The sequence below is a fragment of the Botryllus schlosseri genome, chromosome 6 (assembly GCF_051294905.1).
Source record: "Botryllus schlosseri isolate E-star chromosome 6, Bs_hap1, whole genome shotgun sequence".
NCBI lineage: Eukaryota > Metazoa > Chordata > Ascidiacea > Stolidobranchia > Styelidae > Botryllus > Botryllus schlosseri.
This window is the reverse complement of record NC_137241.1, coordinates 17,977,223-17,988,148: the sequence shown is the minus strand read 5'-3', so window position 1 is coordinate 17,988,148 and position 10,926 is coordinate 17,977,223. Positions and strand designations below refer to the sequence as shown.

At 38.7% G+C, this 10,926-nt stretch overlaps 1 long non-coding RNA gene across 1 annotated transcript; it reads right to left on the bottom strand.

The window, feature by feature from the left end:
* Positions 1–2,459: 2,459 nt before the first annotated feature.
* On the bottom strand, positions 2,460–5,184 carry LOC145441316 (uncharacterized). The gene is made up of 4 exons (XR_013915798.1): positions 4,905–5,184; positions 4,400–4,519; positions 3,667–3,856; positions 2,460–2,893 (listed from the first exon to the last, which is right to left on the bottom strand). It is a non-coding gene; the product is annotated as an uncharacterized LOC145441316 (long non-coding RNA).
* Between the last annotated feature and the right edge of the window lie 5,742 nt (positions 5,185–10,926).

Here is a 10,926-nt window from a genome sequence, read left to right as displayed (position 1 = left end):
GCATTTGTTTCAATGCTAAATAACGCATAGGATTCTATTTCTGGCTGTAAACGTTTCGGAAATTTGTCGTAAAAGTGATCAGAGATTTAGCCTACCTGTGCTAGATGTGACTCCTCCAGAAAGGGTTTAGACTTAAGAATGATCTCGTCAAAATAATAATGGGCATTCTGCATCGTATCAGATGCTGCTATGATTGACTGGTTACGCGACCGTGACCGTGATTTCGAAATGTCATCACTAGGGCGATTTTTTTGACATGTCAAAATATTGTTAACGTTGTAGCGTTAGGTCAAAAATTGGCGAAATTGTTTACAAAGTCAAAATTATTTTGATTCCTGCATTTTATGTGTATCATAGATTTTGCACTTTCGGTGAACTTATCATTTGATATTTTACAGCTTGTAGCCTACTTTATAGGCCTATCGTTGTAGGCGGCCCATTGTCTGCTCGTTGTGAATCATAAACTGTCAATTCAATTCAATTAATTGCTACTAATTCCATCATTCCAATACACAACAAGACAGCGATATAATGAAAGATAGGAAGGTGTCGAAACGACTTGGAGAAGCCTTCGAAGTCAGACGCCCACCTGGCCTAGGCGATGTAAAAAATGAGGCATGCACACTGAATGAAAAGTAATAGGTTGACATGGTGTCAGGGCCAACGTACCGCGATAACTGAAGCAAGACTGCGTGGGCATTCGTTATTATATCAAGAAGCGCATGATGAAAAATTGTGATGTAGACAACATTATCATAATGAAACAACACCGTGTGTCAGTGTTGTCAGCCAACAACTGCTGTTGTTGAACGTTCTCTTTCCATTCTTGGCAAGCTACTTAATAAAGACAGACACTTTCTACCAGAGAATGTAGGGAAGTATCTGTCGTTGTACTACAACAAATTTTAATTATTTCCACCATAATATGTGATGTAACTACTGGAATTCTTCATAGGGCTAGATTTCGTTAAAATACTAGTTTTTTCACGTAAAAACTTGTCAGTTTTTGAGCCAAAAACGTTTATTCAGGCCAAACTACTTCGTAAGGACAGACAGTACCAACCAGAAATGAAGATAAGTATTACAATTTTAACATTACACTGTAAATTTTGAAGTGTTGCTCAACCCGGAAAATTGAACACGAAACGTGATCCAAAAATTGAACGCCTAGAAGTGTTGCGAAGTGTTTAAATTAAAAGTGTTTACCTAAAAAGTGTTCAGCCTCAAAGTGGCTGGTTGACTAGTCACCGGTACGCAGGGCTCAAATTAAAATCAGATTTTATTGATTCATGAATAGATGACGCTTATATTACCCAACCTGGGTGATTAAATACGTGCAAACAATGAAATTTCCAATAGCTGCTGTGACAGGGTTTCATAAATTCAGATCAGCAGTTGAAACCGTTTCCGGAATAGTCCATGAAATGACGAACATCACAAATGATCAAGAGCAAACTCACTACAAATATCATGCAACTCGCTCAATCATGAAAATGAATGCATAGAGAATTAGGGATAGTGATAACAAAATATAATTTAGTATCTTTAACTTTCGTGACAATGGCATGGAATCAAATTCATTGGTTACGTCCGTTAACGGAAAACATGATCAACACAAATCATTAAAACTTATTTAAAATTGATCAAATTATGGCTTGTAAATTTCTAATTTTATTGTAAATAAACAAACAATGAATGTATCAGTTTCACTACCACTACCACAATAAACAACCATAAATATTTTTATACTCTTAATGAAATTGGGCCTGCTAACCAGGCATCAAAAATATTCTAGGACTTGCATTACAAGTATTTATATCAGGTTAATGCCAATCACTTTTATTTAAATAACAAAGAAATCGTTTCATTGAGTCCATACAAATTTTGCAGATTCACAGAAAAGATTTTGTTGTTATTTACCAGTCTGCTGCAAAATATGAAATCTGGAAGTCACTAGGGCACTGGTTCTTGAGCATTTTTGGACACGCCCCGTTATGATAGCAAAAAAATTTCACACACCCCTTATCGTCGTATCATGAAATTAAAAAAGCAACCAGAACGCTAGAAATCCCAACTGATAGTTGGATGGCAGTGACGGTAATAGTTGTTGATGAGAGAATATTCAAATATTAAATTCTGACCATACACAGAGAAATAAGTAGAAGCTGCCATGTGCGAAAAAGATTTTAGTTGACAGCGGCTTCACGCCCCTTCAAATGCTTTCTCCTGTTTGAGAACCACTCCTTCAGGGTATGACAATCCAATGCATAGTAGCTCAAAACGTCAACAATGTTTCTGAATACTCCATTTTCACTGAAGCAGTTCTATATTCTTGGCATCAGCTGCGATCCAGGATTGGTCAATCTCTGATTCGTGGCGTGCCATGGTGTTTGCTTCCTTTTACTGGTCGACTCCAAGTTGCGCTCCTTGAAAATGTGATTAAATTCTAAAGTTTTGAATATGTCAATGAAAATTCTAAATTTTATGCAGAAATGAATATAAATATTTCACACATGCAGGTTACACAAGCGCAGGAAAGGCGCTCGGGTACATGTGAAATCCTATCACTGAGAAGGACTAAAATTCGCATAACGACTAATAAAAATATCTTGAATTAGGTCTGCGTTTTCTTCAATTCGGCCATTTTGACATTTAAATTTACATTCAGACGCACAGGCAACAGTGAGAATGCAGAACTGTAACTCAGAATGAAATTTATAGCAGAACGTCTATGTACGTCTACGAACGGTCTATGTAAATTTGTATGGTCCACAAAACAGAAAGATTACGATACCTGTTTCAATAAGACATGCGCTTGGATCTTGGATTATATTAGCTTGTCTCTCAATTTGGCTTGGAGAAGAAGACAGTTGACTTCATCAACCTCGTTTTGCTGAAAATGTAATTGATTGCAAACAAGATCCGAAAATAAATATAGTAGAATCGTTATTCCTATGGGTTTGGATTTCCATTACAATAATTGACATACGGTAGGCTTTACATATAACTTCGATTCTAAGATTTTATAGCTGCTTTGAATTAAGACGAGAAAATATACCAGACAAAGGACACAATCAATCAATCAGGTTTATTAATATTTTCATCATATCAAAACATCACAAGACTGCGATACAATGAAAAGATAGGAAGGTGTCGAAACAACTTGGAGTAGCCATTAAGATCAGACACCCACCTTGGCCTAGGCGAAGTAAATAAGAGGCATGCACACTGAATGAAAAGTAATGCAGAGAATATATGACGCAAGCGACAAAATGCGGTGGCATGTTGATTGTCTTTAGTACAAAAAACTTTGTGACATCTTATCGAAGGTGTTGAATACTTTTCCTTCATTGCAGTAATTGTAATTGTTCTCAATCTTTCAAAATCCTTCCTTTCTGATTAAATTTAATTACGAAATTATTTGGAATTAGCACGACATGGGAAATGATATCAATTTGATGTACCAAGCATAGTTCAGTAAGCAGTAGTTTAAATGCAAGTTACCCCAGCTCTTTACATTCAAGAACACCTCTGTTCAATGTACACGGATCAACCCTCTCTTCAGCTCATATCGCATATATAGATAGTTATTGAGAAAATTAGGACTGCAAAAACCAGCACATTACATAATCAATGGTGATATATTAAATGAATAAATAGACTTACATAATCACATGTTTCCATGGGTTCTTGAGGCAAGAGTATTATCGCAAAAGATGACTGCACCGGCACAAAATCCGTTCAGATGACTCCTCACGTCACTATCAACATTGTCTGTTAGCACAGGCACGGTAGAACCGGGGGGTCTTTTCGAAGAGTCGACACCAGTTGGATGAATTTGAAGATCAATTCAAAACTGTTGAAAAGAAAATACTTGTTTCAAAAATTTGCAATACAAGGGAACTATTCAATATTCGAACAGCTTCTTCGAGGTACAAAACTTCATTATAAAACTGAATAGTATATGCATATTGAAATGAGCCCGAATATTTTCGGCTGAGACTCGTCAGCAACTAGTAGAGAACTCGAAATAACGTTGTACATCAAAAATCGTATCACAAAATATGACGTCACCGGCATTCAGTATTACGCAGATATCAGACTGGATACATTTGTATGTGACAAAAGGGTGTCTTTCATAGAACAAATAATTATTGTAATGGAAAGTTGCATGTGACCTTACCACCAATTTTACTCCAGCACGAGTAGCATACTTTCCTGGATTGTTAATCATTTTAGTGGAATTTTACCAGCAAACATTCATAAAAATAACCGAATGCAGCAGAATCAAATTCATTATCTAAGGATATACCAGTTTACTTACGAAACACCGTGATGCTTATCAGTATTTTAAACAACAAATGCATTTCAAAAAGGTGCCAATTGCAATACATACTACCTGCACATTAGGGCATTTTTTATATTCTTTCCATCAGCCGCAACCCAGGCTTGATGAGTCCCTGATTCGTGGCGTGCCATGGCGGCTCTTTTTTTTACTGGTCAAATCCAAATGCTGCTCCTAGAAAATACGATACATACCAAAGGAAAATTGTAAATTTGATACAGAAGTAAATATAAATATTTCACACAGGTAGGTTACAGAAGCGCAGGAGAGGTGCTCAGCCCCCCAGGTTGAAAACCACTGACCTAGCCCATTATAGTTCAGTAAGCAATAGTTAAAGTACAAGTTACACGAGCTCATTACGTTCAACTACATCTCTGTTCAGTGTTCAGTGTACACAGTTCAGGGTAGACTGTACAGTGTACACAGATGAAGCCTTTTTCAGCTCATGTCGAATAGCCCGTAAGCTACTCTGCGAGCTAGTTCGTAAGAAAAGTAGGACTGCAAAAACCAGCAAATTACATAATCAATGGTGATATATAAAATGAATAAATAGGCTTACATAATCACATGTATCCATGGGTTCTTGAGACAAAGGTCTGTATCACATAAGATGACTGTGCCGGCACAAAACCCGTTACGAACGACTCCTCACGTCACTGTCAACATTGTCTGATAGCGCAGGCACGGTAGACCCAGGGGGCTCTTTTCAAAGAGTGGACATCAGTTGAACGAATTTGAGGATCAATCCAAGACTATTGAAAAGAAATATTTGTTGCCAAAATTCACAATACAAATGAACTGCTCAGTAATCACGCAGATATCATACTGGATACAATTGTGTTTTTTTTCTGCAAAAATTTGTGCGTGACAGAAGGGTGTCTTTCATAGAATAATTAAGTAATGGAATGGAAAGTTGCACATGACGTTACCAGCAATTTTACTCTGGCACAGTTAGTATACTTCCTGGATTGTTAACAATTTTTGTGAAATTTTATCAGCAAACATTCATAAAAATCTTTATCACAAAGATAACCGATTGCAACAGAATCAAATTCATTCTCTAAGGATATACCTGTTCACTTACAAAACACCGTGATGCTTACCAGTATTCCTTACAGCAAATGCATTTCAAAAAGGTGCCAAGTTCAATACATACTACCTGCAAAATAAAGTTTAGTTCAGTTACCGTATCACAATAAACTCAGAAAAGTCAAATTTGGGGATTGGGCAAAACAAATACTACCCCTTGAGATCCATGGTTTGTTGAAAAGATTGTTTGTTTGGCTGTGCTATTATTGGAGCGATTTTTTGGACCTAAAAAGGTAAGATTTTGACTAAAAAACTCAAATTCACACATATTTTGATGATGAAAAACTTAATTTTGACCCCATGTACTTAAATTAGGTGTTTCTCACATAGTGTTAGAATTGTATTACCGGAACTTATCTTTATTTCCGGATGGAGCTGTCTGTTCTTCCGAAGTAATTTGACCTAAAAAAATCTTTTAGCATGGAAATTGACAAATTTTTACATGAAAAAGAACTTATTTTATCGAAATCTGGACCCATGAATAATTCTAGTATTAGTTACATCTCCTATTATGGTAGAAATAATTAAAAATTTGTTGTAGTACAACGAAAGATACTTTCCAACATTTTTGGGTAGAAAGTGTCTGTCCTAACTAAGTAGCTTGGCAAGAATGAAGAAAGAACGTTCACCAGCTGCAGTTGTTGGCCGGCAACACTGAAGTTGTGCATACACTGCACTCTCTCTCTCATTATGACATTGTCTACATCGCAATTTTTCATCATACGGTTTCTAATAGAAGAACCAATGCCCACGCAGTCTTGCTTCAGTTAGGATAGTGCAATAGGCTACGTTGAGTATTTGTTTCATTTGACAGTTTATGATTCACAATGAGTAGACGATGGTCCGTCTACAACGGTAGGACTATAAAGTAGGCTACAAGATGTAAATTGTAAAATGATAAGTTCACCGACAGTGCAATCATCTATGATACAAACGAAACGCAAGTTGCCCACAAAATTTTGATTTTGTAAAGAATTTTGGCAATTTTTGACCTAACGGTACAATTTTGACAAAATTTTGACCTATTTTGTCATGTCAAAAAAAATCGCTTCAGTTTAAACAGCTTACCACTTGGAATAAACAGTACAGTGTAAAATGTGTTGCAGTTAAAAAACAATGAAAACCGTTGCATGACTGTCATACCGGCATTCGATTGCTGACGTTGCAGTACTTGTTCACAATGGACCACAATATCGCCTGGATAGGGATATTTCTGTATGGATAGAGAGAACATCCCTTTATCCATATGTCAAAAAAGTTACTTCTATAGCAGCTTCCCATCAGTACCGTAGTACTGGACCTGGTCGCAGCCTGGTATATTATCACATTCGAAGCTCGATCATCCAGCAATAAGATCAGACGAATCATATACTACAAAAGATCTAAAGAACATTCATATGAATAAGGGAAATCAGTAGCCTACTAAAACATCTAAAACAAACGACCTTACTGCAATGTCAAAAGGCCCTGTGGATATAAAGCTGTATCAGCTGTATCAGCTGTATCAGCTGTATCAGCTGTATCAGCTGTATCAGCTGTATCAGCTGTATCAGCTGTATCACCCTGTGGATATAAAGCTGTATCAGCTGTATCAGCTGTATCACCCTGTGGATATAAAGCTGTATCAGCTGTATCACCCTGTGGATTTCCCTATCTGGTACCGAATACCCTACCACCATTATTGCCGTCTGTTTGTTTGTATTTCAGTTGGATGAAGAAATAAAGACTCCGTCTGTCTCTCTGACCAAACCCGGCCTCTTATGGTGCGCAGATATCAGCTCCACGGATCCTTTGGACCAGGGATCCTCCGAGAACGCCTAATTGTCCCCCTATTAGGCAATCCGTCCTCCTTTACAGCTTTTACAGACAACATATAATGGATAGATAAAAAAAGGAAAGGACGTAGTTTATTTTTGTCCTTGATGCTTTTGCGGCATATACACCGACTCGATACACATACACACGATCTGCGCATGTGCATATCGGTTATCGGTGTGGATACAAATGGTCAACTGTATCTTGCATATGTTTGGATTGTTCGCGAAACGCTGGTATGACCCGTGTGAGCGACCAATGATTCAATGATCGTGCGATTTACTGAGCCTCCATTGTTCTCTCACAAATAAATTGACCGCAAACGAAATGATCGAAGCTTACAGTTTACTTTGTCGTAAACTAGATTATAGTAAAGTATAATTTGATAGCAAAATGTTCGTTCATCGGTTCAGAATCAATGACCACTCAATCTGTATTGCAGACAGGCAGCAAAATGCAATGACGTAATCATACCTCGTACTTCGAAAAAGCAACTTGACTTGAATTGTGACTTGACTCGTGACTTGACTTGACTTGACTTGACTCGACTTGACTCGAGTCACCTCCAAAAATCGAGTGACTTGACTTGACTCGAGTCACCTTCGAAAATCGATTGACTTGACTTGACTCGAGTCAAAATGCGAAATGACTCGTGACTCGAAGGTAGTGACTTACCCAACACTGATACATATTAATATAGATCTGCGGCCCGTTATATCAGGCAAGTTGAGAACCCCCGACGACGTGGAGAAAGGCAGAGTGTGTCCATTCTCCATTGGCAGCATTCATCACAATGAATGTAATGACAATTCATGGTTTCTAGTGTAGCCTACCAGCGTGACACAGATATTCTGACATCTTGGCCGGGATCAAATGAAATTTCGTTACTTTGTGTTAAAAGCTCTGCTTGCGAGAAACTCTGTTGCGAATAAATATTCGTTGGTGTCTAGCCTAGGGTTACCATATTTTGAGGTACGAAAAAGAGCACACTTGGGCGTCCTCCGATGACACTTTCGATTTCTTGAAACAAGAGGGCAAAGAGCCGTGTATGCACTCGTGGGCCTACGTGGGCCTGGACGTCTGTGACTGTAGGAGTGTATTAGGTAGAGGTGTAGTATCTGGAGGCTCATATAGTCTAGACGCGTCTAGTCTAGTGTTATCTAATTAACATAATGTAGGACTTACGCAGGACCGTAACTGCCTCACCTCAAACCCCCCAATTGGGGGGGGGGGCGAGCTCGAAGGCGGCCCAAAATTATTTCGCGAATTAGCATAAATTATAAAGTATTTTTTGAAAATTTATGCAACTTTTTCAAAAATTTTTCGCGCTGGGCGCGATTTCAAGTTGCCAAGTTTCTTAATGATTTGGTACTCTACCCCAAGACAAAATACGCAAACTTTATCGAAATGGACATATCGGCGAGACATTTAAAGTTTTAGGACGCGACTCCAAGAAGTGTACCAGAACGATCGGCAGCGAGAAAACCTGGGCCAAAAAGGACTGCCCTCTTACGCTGACCGAAAACTTCGGTGTATATGCGAAATACATAGCTATAGGTTAAATTGTCCATAGGCGCCTAAATGACTGGCGCTGAATGTTCCTGCCTTGGCAATCTGTACCTCAGAAGACAAATACCATTCCACAGGGAAAAATTATATGCCAGTGAAGATATACCAATTTGAAATCGTGTGCGTCTTTTACTTTAGTAGCCTACGTTTGGGCGATTCTATATATTTTGATATAGCAGACACGAGGTCACGAAAGGACATCATGAAACGAAGTCATACGAACGGGTCCGCCCGCCCGAATATGTTCAATTATCATTTACGGGCCCTACAGTTTCCAAGCCACCTCATTTAGCTCTACTGGTAAATCTGATAACGTGAACAACTGAACATAGAGGACAAGAAATTGATAGCAATATATATGCAATTCCCGATATTATTGACCGATTTTATCGTGAATTATCGAAAATTTTCGCGCTTCGCGCTAAACTGTTGCCCTAATTATTTCGTGACAAATGCGAACAACGTGATGGGGTGGGGTCGTTTTTATCACTCTATGGGAGCCCAAGACCCTAGTTTTATTGGGGGCCTGGCCAAGTGCTGCTTCGTTCCTGCGAACGCGGGTATACGCCCGAAGATGTTTAATTATTATTGAAGGGTCCTACCATTTCAAACACACCTCACTCAGCTCTACCGATAAATCTGATTACGTGGGTAGAGAGAGGATAAAAATTGATAACAATATATATTCAATTACCGGCGAAGCCCCCCAGAAGTTCGGTATATCACCCTATGAGAGGCCCAAGGCCAACTTTGTTGGGGGGGTGACGAAGTGCCGTTACGGCCCTGGACTTACGCCATGACGACAATATTATGATACTAGTGCACCAGAAGGAGGGGGCGGTAATTCGATTGGTATGTCATGAAGAGAGCTCCTCGTCTGGGAACTTTGTCTATCAATTATTAGTATATGAATACATCACTGCACAGTGCACATTCCATACATCACGGTATAGGCCTACGTGCCAACAAGCTTGATTATAACTTATTTTCATGAATGGTAACGCAGGTTTTAAATAATGACTACACGATGCATAGGCTATTCTGGTGCGATGGACTCGTGGCTGGACAATCCTGACACACTGCGCGCGAAGCGCGACGAAAATTCTGGGCTTTACTCAACTTTTATGAAAATTAAATGTTGATACTCCGTGAAACAGCCCGAAATTGCTCAGGCTATCTTCCTGCTTGGAGGATTGAACTACTTCTACTTGACAAACTGAAAATAGCGAAAAATAAGTAAGTAAATCACAAAATATTACGAAGTAGAAGTAGAGAAAATCAGATCTACTTGAGTAAGTGCCAGAAGTAGAGGAAAACTACTTGAGTACTTCGAAAAAGTAGAAGTACTTCGTTGCTGATCATGATCACCTCTGTTTATGACCCTATAGGAGCCCAAGACTCAAGTTTTTTTGGGGAGCCTGACGAAGTGCTTTTTCGTTCCTGCCAACGGGTATAAACCCGGAGATGTTTAATTAATTATTATACGAGGGGTCCTTATACCTTTTCAAACACACTCACTCAGCTCTACCGGTCGGTAGCGTAAATCAGATTACGTGAGTAGAGAGAGGAAAAAATTGATAGCAATCTATATGCAATTCGCGATCATATATTGACCGACTCAATCATGAAATATATAAATTTCTTTTGCTTCGCGCGTTTACGCAAGAAGAGCTGATTCACTAAATGTGTGATAGACTACTAGACTATTTCGCGCATCCCAGACATAGTATAGACGTGATACAGCTGATACAGGGTGATACAGCTGATACAGCTTTATATCCACAGGGTGATACAGCTGATACAGCTTTATATCCACAGGGTGATACAGCTGATACAGCTGATACAGCTGACACAGCTGATACAGCTGATACAGCTGATACAGCTTTATATCCACAGGGTGATACAGCTGATACAGCTGATACAGCTGATACAGCTGATACAGCTGATACAGCTGATACAGCTGATACAGCTGATACAGCTGATACAGCTTTATATCCATAGGGCCATGTCAAAACGAGTTCATTTTATGACTATTCTCACATTACATATATTCAATAACATTTACCGCATTTCCATACCTTACAGTACATGGATGTTATGATCCTTTA